General features: G+C 48.6%; 1 long non-coding RNA gene across 3 annotated transcripts in view; it reads right to left on the bottom strand.

The window, feature by feature from the left end:
• Positions 1–14,850, bottom strand: part of LOC142049894 (uncharacterized) — a 316,942-nt gene that overhangs the window by 244,668 nt on the left and 57,424 nt on the right. Inside the window, exon 3 of one of the 3 annotated variants that reach the window (XR_012657850.1) lies at positions 2,616–4,872. The exons of 1 other annotated variant lie outside the window; for it this stretch is intronic. This is a non-coding gene — a long non-coding RNA (uncharacterized LOC142049894). Of the gene's footprint in view, positions 1–2,615; positions 4,873–11,764; positions 12,340–14,850 lie in introns of those variants that run through there. One more of the 3 variants, XR_012657851.1, reaches the window with a different exon arrangement.

Here is a 14,850-nt window from a genome sequence, read left to right on the forward strand (position 1 = left end):
ACTGGTTTTCAGCTTTAACTGGTATTTGGGGTTTTTGCTGGAACCATAACTGTACTTTGGATACCACCTTGTTGAGGCAATTAGCAATTATACCTCCTCCTCTGAGAGACTTTATATGGAGGAAATACTGAATGGTATCTTTGCTTCTTCTATGATGTCTCCTCCTTTATTATAACAAGTAGCTAAATTGGAGATAACAATTTGATCTCTAGAACAGGACAAAAGTTTGAAAGGCCAAACTTTATAAATTGGCCATTTTTCAAAGTTGGATCCACCATAGATTAAGTACTGTGATAACTTTCTCTTTATAGTATCAATTTGTGTATTTTCATCTCTTTATGATAATATAAATTGTCAATTATTTCATTTCAGCAGTATTGTGATATTTTATTTTTATTTTTCCATGAGTACTGAGCCTAATCGCAAACTAGTATGTCTGTAGACCAATTGTGTATTTTTAAGGTTCAAGCTATTACTTATCCTAGTATGTAACCATTATATATTTATTAAATTGCATATAATTATTACATAGTTAATCCATAGTTATTATAAATTATAAATTTAGAACAAATTGTTAAGTCATTTACCATTTATTAGACCTAGTGAGTCAATAACCTTGGGTAATATAAAGCAAAAAACTTGTAGAAGATTACGATAATAACAGTTTTACTTAGAGCTACACCAGGAATGAGGCACTGCTGGACTTGCTATTCACAAACCGAGAAAGACTGCTTTGTAACATCTCGGTGTTGTGGTTTAGCCGACACCTCAGCCCCAAGCCGCAAACTACCCCCCCTTAATATACTGGTCATGGTGTCACATGGTACGGAATGGGTCACCATGGCCCTGCCCCTCCCAGCCCCCCGCCACACAGCAGAGCGCAGGAAGCTGGAAAGGTAGCCGAACCCCCACAGTGAGGAGAATTAACCCCTTCTCAGCCAAAACCAGCACATTCTCCACCCCTTAGTCCATACCATTTACACCATGCCCAGGTCCCATACGATGCAATACAACCGTACCAACCACCACCCCTCCCCTTCCCATCCTTTAAAATAATACACAGACATCATTCCCTTAGTTCATGGATCTTCCCTGTAAAATGTCCATTAAAATGTCCATTGGGTTCACCCAGTCCATGACTTTGGGCTCCATCTGTCGTATCAGTCTTTCAGGGTAGGAGAGATGGTGTGTGGCATTGGGTTGCTGCATACCGAGTCAGTCATCATTCCATCACTGCTGCACTTTGCTTGTTTCACAGTTGATCTTCCATGGGTTGGGAGGCTCGTACTCTGATATCATTGATACAACACAGAGGTGACACACAATATTATATAGCAGTTTGCATTGTGCCATTCAGTTCATTGACTGTTTTCCCGCAAAATCAAATCCCCTTGAGGCACACATCGGATTTCTCCATCCTCCCGCATCACCCACCAAGTGCACCCAGGTCCTCGAGCAAAAGCAATCCCACGAATGGGTTTGCCTTTGCCGGAGGCAGGAAGAACCCAGACTGTTTTGCCCAGCATAATTTTTGTGTGCACTACAGGGACTCTATCCCCTTCCACAGTATGTAGGATTTCTGACTGGGCAGGGCCAGCTCGGTTGGCAGATCCCCTCGTGTTGACTAACCAGGTGGCTTTTGCTAAATGTGTATCCCAGTGCTTGAATGTCCCACCCTCCATTGCTCTCAGTGTAGTTTTTAACAGTCCATTGTACCATTCAATTTTCCTAGAGGCTGGTGAGTGATAGGGGATGTGATACACCCACTCAATACCATGCTCTTTGGCCCAGGTATCTATGAGGTTGTTTGGGAAATGAGTCCCGTTGTCTGACTCAATTCTCTCTGGGATGTCATTTCGCCATAGGAGTTGTTTTTCAAGACCCAGGAGAGCATTCCAGGCAGTGGCGTGGGGGACAGGATATGTTTCCAGCCAGCCAGTCGTTGTTTCTACCATTGTAAGCACATGGCACTTGCCTTGACGGGTTTGTGGGAGTGTGATATAGTCAATTTGCCAGGCCTCCCCATATTTATATTTCAGCCATCGTCCCCCATACCACAGAGACTTTACCCGCTTCGCTTGCTTGATTGCAGCGCATGTTTCACATTCGAGGATAGCCTGTGCAATAGCGTCCATGGTCAAATCCACCCCTCGATCACGAGCCCACCTGTATGTTGCATCTCTCCCTTGATGGCCTGAGGTGTCATGGGCCCACCGAGCTAGAAATAGTTCACCCTTATGTTGCCACTCCAGACCCACCTCAGCCACTTTAGTCTTGGCAGCCTGATCTACCTGCTGGTTGTTCCGATGTTCTTCTGTGGCCCGACTCTTGGGGACGTGAGCATCCACGTGACGTACCTTTACAACCAGGTTCTCTACCTGGGCAGCAGTACCTTGGCACAATGCCGCAGCCCAGATGGGTTTGCCTCTGTGCTGCCAGTTGCTCTGCTTCCACTGCAGTAGCCAGCCCCACAAGGCATTTGCCACCATCCAGGAGTCAGTATAAAGATAGAGCCCTGGCCACTTTTCCCATTCAGCAATGTCTAAAGCCAGCTGGATGGTCTTTACCTCTGCAAACTGGCTCGATTCAACTTCTCCTTCAGCAGTTTCTGCTACTTGTCGTGTAGGACTCCATACAGCAGCCTTCCATCTCCGGTGCTTTCCCACAAGATGACAGGACCCATCAGTGAACAGGGCGTATTGCTTTTCATCTTCTGGCAGTTTGTTATAGAGTGGGGCTTCTTCAGCACATGTCAACTCCTCCTTTGGTGATAATCCAAAATGTTTGCTTTCTGGCCAGTCCATAATCACTTCCAAGATTCCTGGGCGACTGGGGTTTCCTATTCGAGCCCACTGGGTGATCACTGCAACCCATTTACTCCAAGTAGCATCAGTTGCATGGTGTGTAGAGGGGCCCTTCCCTTTGAACATCCAGCCCAGCACTGGCAGTCGGGGTGCCAGGAGCAGCTGTGCCTCAGTACCAACCACTCCTGAAGCAGCTCGAACCCCTTCATATGCTGCCAATATCTCTTTTTCAGTTGGAGTATAGCGGGCTTCGGACCCTCTGTATCCCCGACTCCAAAACCCTAGGGGTCGACCTCGGGTCTCCCCATGTGCTTTCTGCCAGAGGCTCCAGGTAGGGCCATTCTCCCTGGCTGCAGTGTACACACCTTTTTTTACATCTTGTCCTGCCCGGACTGGCCCAAGAGCTACTGCATGAATTATTTCTCGTTTAATCTGTTCAAAGGCTTGTCGTTGCTCAGGGCCCCATTTGAAATGATTCTTTTTCCGGGTCACTTGATAGAGAGGGCTTGGAATTATTAAACTGTTCTTATCCCAACCCACGAGCGTTACCTTTCTGATTCTCTTCCCCATCTACCGGTGGGGGAGTGAGCGAGTGACTGTGTGGGGCTGAGCTGCCGGCTAAATTGCGACAATACCCTCAGCAGATTCAGTGGAAAAGTACTGACTAGACTTTGCTGCATGCGTGGCCAGTGCCTGCCAGGTACGTGCTCTGCCGGCTAATAGTGACTCCCAGATTGCAACAACATATTGTTCAGTAACAATCCTCCCAGTTCCTTTCTTCAAGGTTGCATTCTCACAGCTGTGTTCAGCTTGTAATTTTTCTGTCGCGGCCCTACTCAGGCCATCATCTAAAATCCCTCACACATTCCACCATGTGGTCCATAATTGGGACACAACAGTATTCCACAACCCGTACCATTGTGCAGCGTAAAGCTGTATCAACAATAGGCTGAATGATACTGACTAGACATGGTATACACCAAACCAGGCATAGCAAACAAATGCCACCTATGCACCAGATCAATAATAACTGTTTTAACCAACCCCACCCCCATGTCCATCCAGCAAATGGATTCCATCCAGTTGCTTCCACTAATTGCTGGGTCAGTTGGTGTATCTCTTTTAATTGTGCATGTATTGACTTCGAGTGGTCACTTAAGTTCATGCAACATAAACCGTCAAAGTCCTTACATCCATATCCATGAGCTAAAAGTAAAAAGTCAATAGCGGCGCAATTTTGAAGCATAGCATGGTGTATACTATCTACATCAAGTAACAAATCAGAAAGAACTCTACTGGTAGCGTTACTAAATTTTGCTAACCAGCATCCGAGGTGGTTTAGTGTTGTCAGGGGTTGCACACTGGCAAGACCCAGAGGTAAATAAAGATGCAGCAATGGTTTTTACCGGGTCCCAGATTTCCACTGTCTCCTTACAGTTGGGAGAAAACGCATGGATGTTACGGGTGGTTCGGTGATGAGACCGGTTTTGTTGCAACCATATGGCTAACGTAATGTTGGCTGTAAGTAACATCAGTCATCCCAAGGTGCAAGGCCCACCCTTTATGGCTTTGGGCAGTCCTGGCCATGCACGGTCCCAATATATCAAAAAGAGTCCATGTGGTAAAGTCATGTGTGTATTATAGCTAGTGGTTATGTTCATTCCCGTAGAATTACACCATTGGATATGGTTGCGATACTAAGGCACTGTGGCATTTACCCACCAGGAAACCATATTATTGCTTTGACTAGTATAATTGAAATAGGTACAATAGTCTGCGTTTAATGTTCCCAGGTTTCGAAGTTCTTGAGGGGGATAATGCAGGTGAATTACCCAAACGCGGCAGCCAGCTGTCCCACTGTTTTACAGGTAGACCTTCGGGCAGCACTTCGGGCAGCACATGGTTAATTGTATCATTGAACTCACTTGAGGTGAGGGGTACTCCCACCAGGCACATGGTGAAAGGATTCTGGGGAGTTGCTGTGCTGAGACAAAGGGTATCTTGTCCAGTCACATTTGCCAATGTCACCCATACATTTTGCTCACAAGGGAAATGTGTATGCACAAACCTGTCAAAACAAAAACAGACAAAACCGAGGTTAATGTACCCCCACCACCACCCCTTCCCCCCTCTTTTTTTTCTTCATTCTCTGCATTGTAGTTGTTGCACCGGTACATGCAGCCAGTTCAATTCACCTGTAAGGGCAATAGTGATGGCCTGTGAGTCATCAGCAGCCACCACTTCAGCTGCAATTGGTCCTGGCTGTTCAGGGGTGTGATACCAAACACATGCTCCTGCAAACATCCGCAATACAGGGTTGGGTTCAATGTGGAGTGGAGGCATCATCCAAAAGTACACAGATGCCAAAAGGCCTGCAGGCATACTCTGACTTATTGGTGCAGTGCTACGCAGGCCTAAGGAGATAGGCCGTCGATTGCTACTGTGTATTGGATTTATTATAGTAAAACCACTGGCAACATGGTTTGGATGTAATGTGAAAAAGAAAAACACTGTCTGTTCACCTTGTACAGTTATTTTTATGTCCAGAGGGAACCACTGGACTTGTCTGCCAGCAACTGTTAATGTCTGTGCAGAATGAAGAGATAAGAATCCCCGCTCAGTGGTTAATGTAAATTGAGTGCCACTATCGTATTGCACCAGAGTGAGTGGTACTTTTATTGGCCTGGCTTGGTAATTTTTCATCAATAGGAGGGGCATTTTATCTCCTGCCACTGTGCAGTTATTCAGCACACACACGGCGGTAGGAAGATGATCTACCTATCACATGTACTTTGTACCTCCTAATCTACGCAGTTGAGGTTTCAATAGGCCATTAAGGCGTTCCACCAATCCTGCACCCTACGGGTGGTAAGGTAAATGCCATGCCCACTGTATCTCTCATTTGGTGGTGCATTTTGCTACTTTATGATTTTTAAAATGAGAACCGTTATTTGATTGTATTTTGATTGATGTTCCATAGTATGTTTCAATCGTATCCAGACAGCAAATAGTAGTATAAGCATTTGCATATCTACTAGCCACAGCCACAGACTATCCAGGGTGTCCTACTCCCACATAGACTCATCCACAGGTCACAGTCCCTTCGACTCGAGTTCACACTGCAGTTCCAGCCTGTCCAGTACAGCAGCACAGAAACAGCAGCGGGGCCCTGGCCATCTGCCAGCCCAGGCACCTGGCCATTGCTGTTATCAAAAGGTTCCCAGGCACAGCAGAGTAAGGTGATAAGCAGTACAGGAAGCAGCAAAAGCAAAAAAGCAGCCACTAATGAGCACTAGACTTTAAGGCATACAGTGTATATATACAGTAAGTCAGGCAAGCCCCATGGCAGGGCTTGCTGACTGGGCAGGGCCAGCTCGGTTGGCAGATCCCCTCGTGTTGACTAACCACGTGGCTTTTGCTAAATGTGTATCCCAGTGCTTGAATGTCCCACCCTCCATTGCTCTCAGTGTAGTCTTTAACAGTCTACTGTATCATTCGATTTTCCCAAAGACTGGTACATGATAGGGGATGTGATACACCCACTCAGTGTCATGCTGTCTGGCCCAGGTATCTATGAGGTTGTTTGGGAAATGAGTCCCATTGTCTGACTCAATTCTCTCTGGGATGTCATTTCGCCATAGGAGTTGTTTTTCAAGACCCAGGAGAGCATTCCAGGCAGTGGCATGGGGGACAAGATATGTTTCCAGCCAGCCAGTCGTTGTTTCTACCATTGTAAGCACATGGCGCTTGCCTTGGCGCGTCTCTGGGAGTGTGATATAGTCAATTTGCCAGGCCTCCCCATATTTATATTTCAGCCATCGTCCCCCATACCACAGAGACTTTACCCGCTTCGCTTGCTTGATTGCAGCGCATGTTTCACATTCGAGGATAGCCTGTGCAATAGCATCCATGGTCAAATCCACCCCTCGATCACGAGCCCACCTGTATGTTGCATCTCTCCCTTGATGGCCTGAGGTGTCATGGGCCCACCGAGCTAGAAATAGTTCACCCTTATGTTGCCACTCCAGACCCACCTCAGCCACTTCAGTCTTGGCAGCCTGATCTACCTGCTGGTTGTTCCGATGTTCTTCTGTGGCCCGACTCTTGGGGACATGAGCATCCACGTGACGTACCTTTACAACCAGGTTCTCTACCTGGGCAGCAGTACCTTGGCACAATGCCGCAGCCCAGATGGGTTTGCCTCTGTGCTGCCAGTTGCTCTGCTTCTACTGCTGTAACCAGCCCCACAGGGCATTTGCCACCATCCAGGAGTCAGTATAAAGATAGAGCATTGGCCACTTCGATCATCCACCAATGCCTAAAGCCAGCTGGATGGCGTTTACTTCTGCCAACTGACTCAATTGTCCTTCTCCTTCAGCAGTTTCTGTGACTTGTCGTGTAGGACTCCTTCCCTCTCCAGTGCTTTCGCACTAGATGACAGGACCCATCAGTGAACAGGGAATATTACTTCTCACTTTCTGGCAGTTTGTTATACAGTGGGGCCTCTTCAGCACATGTCAACTCCTCCTTTGGTGATAATCCAAAATGTTTGCTTTCTGGCCAGTCCATAATCACTTCCAAGATTCCTGGGCGACTGGGGTTTCCTATTCGAGCCCACTGGGTGATCACTGCAACCCATTTACTCCACGTACCATCAGTTGCATGATGTGTAGAAGGGACCTTTCCTTTGAATATCCAGCCCATCAACGGCAGTCGGGGTGCCAGGAGCAGCTGTGCCTCAGTACCAACCACTTCTGAAGCAGCTCGTACCCCTTCCTATGCTGCCAATATCTCTTTTTCAGTTGGAGTATAGCGGGCTTCGGACCCTCTGTATGCACGACTCCAAAACCCTAGGGGTCGACCTCGGGTCTCCCCTGGTGCTTTCTGCCAGAGGCTCCAGGTAGGGCCATTCTCCCCGGCTGCAGTGTAGCTCACATTTTTTATATCGTGTCCTGCCCGGACTGGCCCAAGGCCTACTGCATGAAATATTTCTTTTTTAATCTTTTCAAAGGCCTGTTCTTGCTCAGGGCCCCATTTGAAATGATTCTTTTTCCAGGTCACTTGATAGAGAGGGCTACAATCAGACTATAATCTGGAATAAGCCCAAAAAAGCTTGAGTTTCCTTTTTGCTGGTTGGTGGAGACATGGCTGCTATTTTGTTGATCACATCCATTGGAATGTAATGACGTCCATCTTGCAATTTTATTCCTATGAACTGGATTTCTCGTGCGGGTCCCTTCACCTTACTTTGTTTTATGGCAAAACCAGCTTTCAGAAGGATTTGGACTATTTTCTTCCCTTTCTCAAAAACTTCTTCCGCTGTATTGCCCCACGCAATAATGTCATCAATGTATTGAAGGTGTTCTGGAGCTTCTCCCTGTTCCAGTACAGTCTGAATCAGTCCATGGCAAATGGTAGGACTGTGTTTCCACCCCTGGGGCAGTCGATTCCAGGTGTACTGGACGCCCCTCCATATGAAACCAAACTGTGGCCTGCACTCTGCTGCCAGAGGGATTGAGAAGAATGCATTAGCAATATCAATTGTGGCATACCACTTGGCTGCCTTTGACTCCAGTTCGTATTGAAGTTCTAGCACGTCTGGCACAGCAGCACTCAACGGTGGAGTGACTTCATTCAGGCCGCGATAGTCTACTGTTAGTCTCCATTAGACTTCCACACTGGCCATATGGGACTGTTAAAGGGTGAGTGGGTCTTACTGATGACTCCTTGGCTCTCCAGTCGATGAATGAGCTCATGGAAGGGAATCAGGGAGTCTCGGTTGGTGCGATATTGCCGCCGGTGCACTGTTGTGGTGGCGATTGGCACCTGTTGTTCTTTGACCCTCAGCAACCCCACAACAGAAGGGTCCTTCGAGAGGCCAGGCAAGGCAGACAGCTGTTTAATTTCCTCCACCTCCAAGGCAGCTACACCAAAAGCCCACTTGTACCCTTTTGGGTCCTTGAAATACCCTCTCCTGAGGTAGTCTATGCCAAGGATGCACGGAGGCTCTGGGCCAGTCACAATGGTGTGCTTTTGCCACTCATTGCCAGTGAGGCTCACTTCGGCCTCCAATACAGTTAGCTCTTGGGATCCCCCTGTCACTCCAGCAATGCTGATGGGTTCTGCCCCTATTAGTTTGATGGCATTAGGGTGCGCTGTGGACCGGTGTCCACTAAAGTTTTATACTCCTTTGGGTCCTGGAGTGTGTGGGAGATAACGTTCTGACACAGCTGGTAAGCGAGCCAACCAGGGGAGGTGCCCTGCTGGACCTGCTGTTTACGAACAGAGAAGGCCTGGTGGGTGAGGTGGTGGTCAGAGGCTGTCTTGGGCTCAGCGACCATGACATGACAGAGTTTTCGATTCCCAGAGAAGTAAGGAAGAGGATCAGCAAAACCACTACCCTGAACTTCAGAAGGGCAGACTTTGGATTGTTAAGCAGTCTGGTTAACAGAGTCCCTTGGGAGGCAGTCCTGAAGGGCAAAGAAATCCAAGAAGGCTGGATGTTATTAAAGAAGGAAGTCTCAAAGGCGCAGGAGCAGGCCGTCCCCGTGTGCCATAAGTCGAGCAGGCAGGGGAGAAGACCAGCTTGGCTGAATAGGGAGCTTTGGTTGGAACTGAAGAAAAAAAGGAGAGCTTACCGCCTTTGGAAGAAGGGGCAGGTGACTCAGGAGGACTACAAGGACGTTCTGAGGTTATGCAGGGAAAAGATTAAGAAGGCGAAGGCCCAGCTGGAACTTAAACTGGCCGCCACCGTTAAAGATAACAGAAAATGTTTTTATAAATACATCAGTGACAAAAGCAGGGCCAGGGAAGATCTCCCTCCTTTGTTGGATGCGGAAGGTAACCTTGCCAGGAAAGATGAGGAGAAGGCTGAGGTACTTAATGCTTTCTTTGTCTCAGTCTTTAAAATCAGACTGGTCATCCTCAGGGTTGTCAGGCCCCTGTGCTGGGAAAAGGAGATAGTATGAAGAATGAAGTCCCAGTTGTTGAAGAGGTGGCAGTCACCGACCTGCTCCTTCACCTGGATGTTCACAAGTCTATGGGGCTGAATGGGATCCACCCGAGGATACTGAGGGAGCTGGCAGAGGAGCTTGCCAAGCCACTGTCCATCATTTATCAGCAGTCCTGGTCAACCGGGGATGTCCCAGATGACTGGAAACTAGCGAATGTGACGCCCCTCTACAAGAAGGGTCGGAAGGAGGATCTGGGGAACTACAGGCCTGTCAGCCTGACCTCGGTGCCGGGAAAGGTCATGGAGCAGATCATCTTGAATGCCATTATGCAGCACATGTGGGACAACCAGGGGATTGGGCTCAGCCAGCATGGGTTTATGAAAGGGAGGTCCTGCCTCACTAACCTGGTCTCCTTCTATGATAAGGTAACCTGCTTAGTGGATGAGGGGAAGGCTGTGGACGTTGTCTACTTGGACTTTAGTAAGGCCTTTGACACTGTCTCCCACAGCATTCTCCTGGAGAAGCTGGCTGCTCATGGCTTGGATGAGTGCATTCTGCACTGGGTTAAAAACTGGCTGGACAGCCAAGCCCGGAGAGTGGTGGTGAATGGAGTAAAATCCGGTTGGTGGCCAGTCATGAGTGGTGTTCCCCAGGGCTCAGTGTTGGGGCTGGTCCTGTTCAATATCTTCATTGATGATCTGGATGAGGGGATTGAGTGCACCTTCAGCAAGTTTGCAGATGACACCAAGCTGGGTGGAAGTGTCGATCTGCTGGAGGGCAGGAAGGCCCTACAGAGGGACCTGGACAGGCTGGATCATTGGGCCGGAGCCAACGGTATGAGATTCAACAAGGCTAAGTGCCGGGTCCTGCACTTAGGTCACAACAATGCCATGCAACGCTACAGGCTTGGGGAGGAGTGGCTGGAGAGCTGCCTGGAGGAAAAGGACCTGGGGGTGTTGATTGACAGCCAGCTGAACTTGAGCCATCAGCATGCTCAGGCAGCCAAGAAGGCCAACGGCATCCTGACACATATCAGGAATAGCATGGCCAGCAGGAGCAGGGTGGTGATAGTGCCCCTGTACTCAGCACTGGTGAGGCTGCACCTTGAGTACTGTGTTCAGTTTTGGGCCCCTCAGTACAAGAAGGACATTGAGGTGCTGGAGCGTGTCCAGAGAAGGGCAACAAAGTTGGTGAAGGGTCTAGAGAACAAGTCTTATGAGGAGAGGTTAAGGGAACTGGGGTTGTTTAGTCTGGAGAAGAGGAGGCTGAGGGGACACCTTATTGCTCTCTATAACTACCTGAAAGGAGGTTGTACCGAGGCGGGGGTAGGACTCTTCTCCCTAGTAACAAGCGATAGGACGAGAAGAAATGGCCTCAAGCTGCATCAGGGGACATTTAGATCGGATATGAGGAAAAATTTCTTTACTCAAAGAGTGGTCAAGCATTGGAACAGGCTGCCTAGGGAGGTGGTAGTGTCTCCATCCCTGGAGGTATTTAAAAGAAGGGTAGACGTGGTGCTTGAGGATATGGTTTAGTGGTGGACTTGGCAGTGATAGGTTAGTGGTTGGACTTGATGATCTTAAGGGTCTTTTCCAACCTTAACGATTCTATGATTCTATGCGCCAGGCCATCGGATCCACACAGTCCAGTAAACCCAGTTATCCCTTTCCTCCACCATAGGGTGCCCCGTGGTGTGCATCATCTCTCTTGAGCAAAGGAACACTTACTCCTAATGGCTGAGATACTGGTTCGTACTGGTGGGCAGTAGAACAGATCGTCTTCAAGCTGCTGAACCTTCCGGGACAGTTTCTCCACAGCTGAGATGAGGAGACGAAGAGAGATTTGCCTTGTAATCCCGGTGTCTATCAATCAACTCTGCCACCGCTGGTGCCTCGTCATCTTTCCAGGACATTATTGCCAATGAGTACCCATGCGTCAACGGTGCACTCCCTACAAACATCCGCCACATGGGTTGTTAGCACTGGGCTTCATCTGGATGTCTGGATTGTTGCTGTATGCCTCTATGGGAGAACTTATCTTGGGCTGCATATCTCTGGGACACAGGGCTCTACCCACCCTGGGGACAGTGATGCACAGACATCAATATGATGGATACACAATGTCCGTTTATTTAGCTGCGTCACACGCTTATATAGCTCTTGCGCTTCCTGTTCCTGCCACTCCTATGGGGAGGAGTCTATCTTTCCGTCACATCCCGTGATCTTCTGGTCGCCGATCCCTGTCTATTCCCCTACATCTCCCCCTCCCCATGCTGCTAAAAGTTCTACAAAGCTACTTGCGTAAGCGGATACATATTGCGGTCAGGTCTATATTCATGTAACTCTTGCAGGTGCTCTTTGATTTGTCTTATAACACAGCATAACAATGGCAGCCCACAAGTAACCATGGTTACTACACACAACAAGATCCCCCCAATTATTACTATCCAATCCCAGTTCATATCTCTCTTTTGCCGCCCTTTCCCAGTGTCGCTCTCGTTGCAATATTGCTTGCGATCTTGTCAAGGAGCTCATTTCTTTTCCCAATGGCACGGCTACCATGAGGATCCATGTCAGCAGACCCTGCAAAGAGACAACTCAGAAAGGGATTATTCATTGTACATCCTTGCACAGTTCTGCTTTCACACACTTTGCAGGCACCCATTCTATGCGCCCTTCATTCTCAACCGCGGCGTAGCCCCTCCCCAGGCATCTCAGTTTCCATCCTCTCTCCCATTGCTCACTGCCTGGGAACCTTACTCGTACCTGTGGATAGCGCTCGCCTGCTTGAGCTTTGCCAAAGTGCTTCTCCACTGCTGTAACTTGCTCCTGCCTGCGTATAAAATGATTAAGTGAATATAATGCACGCATTAAAATAGTTTGCTGAGCTGCTACGGGTATAGCTCCCTTATACCCCTCCCCCTCCCCAAGCTGTATTATTTTTGCTTTCAAGGTGCGATGAGCGCGTTCTACTATTGCCTGCCCTGTGCTATTGTAAGCAATGCCGTGTTTTAATACAAGATTCCAAGCTTTACACCATTCTTCGGTACTTCGAGCCCGAAAGCATGGTCCATTATCTGTTTTTATCTCGGTGGGCTTTCCAAGCCACGCCATTACCGTGGTCCAATGCGCAGTCAAGTGCGTTGCGGTCTGTTTCCGATGTTGAGTAGCCATGATGACTCCACTGTATGTATCAATTGTAATTGCCAGGTGCCGTCCGGGGGCCAACTGTGGACATTCAGTAAAGTCAGTCTGCCAGATAGCATTTGCTTCCAGTCCTCGAGGGTTGACTCCTGCCTCCCACAATGGCGAGTGCTGACAGTAAGGACAGGTGGCTACTACTTCTCTTGCTGCTCTTATTGAGATGCCACACTCCTTTGCCAAGGCTTTAGCACCCAGGTGCAGTTGTTGATGCAGTTTCTTTGCCTCCGCCAATGTCCAGACTCCCGCGGCTGCCTCATCAGCCATGCGATTCCCCTCAATCAGTGGTCCTGGCCCTGTCTGATGACTGCGAATGTGAATTACTGTCACAGTTGCTCCTCGCTGCGATAAAGCAACCTCTAGCATCAAGGCAATTTCCGTGTGTGGTACACCCTCTCGTTTCATGGACGTGACTAGTTTATACACGTATAAGGAGTCCGTGCACACATTTATATGCCGATCTATATCCTTTCGCAGGGCCATCTCTAGTGCTTTCGCCTCCAGCCACTGCACACTTTTACCCTGCTCCTAATACGTCTGGCGCATCCAACTATTCTCTTGTTTCCACACTACCGCCACTCTGTTCGTCTTCGAGGAAGCGTCTGTGAAATATGTTGGTCCTGGGTGAGGGGTATCCAAAACTCTACTATCCACACTTAAATCCACCACTTTGGCTGTCTCGGCCCACCTCTGTACCGTGCCTGTGACGATTTTCCCTGGGTACGAGTATACTGCCAATTGTATATCCTCTTCACTCTCTACCACCTTCCGCCATTTCTCCCCATTCCACGGCACTGTCAGCTTATCTGGCTCCTTCCCAAAGATTCCCTTGCTTTCCCGTCGCAGACGCCAAATCATTCCCCCGGCTACCTTGACTTTTGTGGAGAACGCATCCTTGGGAATCTTCTGATATACCCATCGCAGTGCTTTTTCTTCCCCCACCCGTATTTGATATAGCAATCCTAATCCTCCACCGGCGGTCAGAATCCAACCTGCAATTAATTCCTCCTGAGGGTCCCACCTCCATACTCCTTCCTTTTGCATTCGACGTTCTATCATCTGCAACTGCTGGACTGCCTCAGCGTCTAAACTCCTGGGCTCCCATGGGTCGGTCCCTTTCAGCAACGCATAGAAAGGTTGCATCTCCTCACCGGTGACGCGCACGAATGTCCGCAACCACTGCAGTGCTCCTACCAGCTTCTGTACGTCGTGTAAATTTTTAACCTTAGGTGTAAGTTTAATAGGTTGAGCTTGTATGCAATCCCCTTCTATTCTAGCACCCAGAAATCCACACACTGGTCCTCGCTGTACCTTTGCCTCAGCTACCTTGAGGCCCTGTCCTGCAAGGCCCCTTTGGGTGTCTGAAAAGACTTGTTCACACAACGCCTCGGTGGGCGCAGCTATGAGGACATCATCCATGTAGTGGATCATGTAGATTCTCTCCTGATACTGCTGCCTTACTTGCTGCAATGCAGAAGCCACATACCTCTGGCAGATCACTGGAGAATTTTTCATCCCCTGTGGAAGTACTGTCCACTGCCATCTACTACCTGGTTCTGCGTGGTTCACCACGGGCAGAGTAAAGGCAAATCTCTTTCTATCATCTGGATGTAGCGGAATACTGAAGAAGCAGTCTTTGATATCTAAAACACTGACTCGCCATCCTTTTGGGACAGCACTCAGATCTGGTAGGCCGGGTTGGAGAGGCCCCATGTCCTCCATTTGCTGATTTACTGCTCTAAGGTCATGCAGCATCTTCCATTGGTTTTTATCTTTCTTTTTTACAGCAAATATAGGGGTGTTCCAGGGGCTCATCGAGGGCTCTAGGTGCCCTGCTTCGTGCTCTCGTTTTACTATAGCTCTTACAGCCTCTGTTTTCTCTGTTGTCAGGGG

This window comes from Phalacrocorax aristotelis, chromosome W, assembly GCF_949628215.1.
Source record: "Phalacrocorax aristotelis chromosome W, bGulAri2.1, whole genome shotgun sequence".
NCBI classification, from domain to species: Eukaryota; Metazoa; Chordata; class Aves; order Suliformes; family Phalacrocoracidae; genus Phalacrocorax; species Phalacrocorax aristotelis.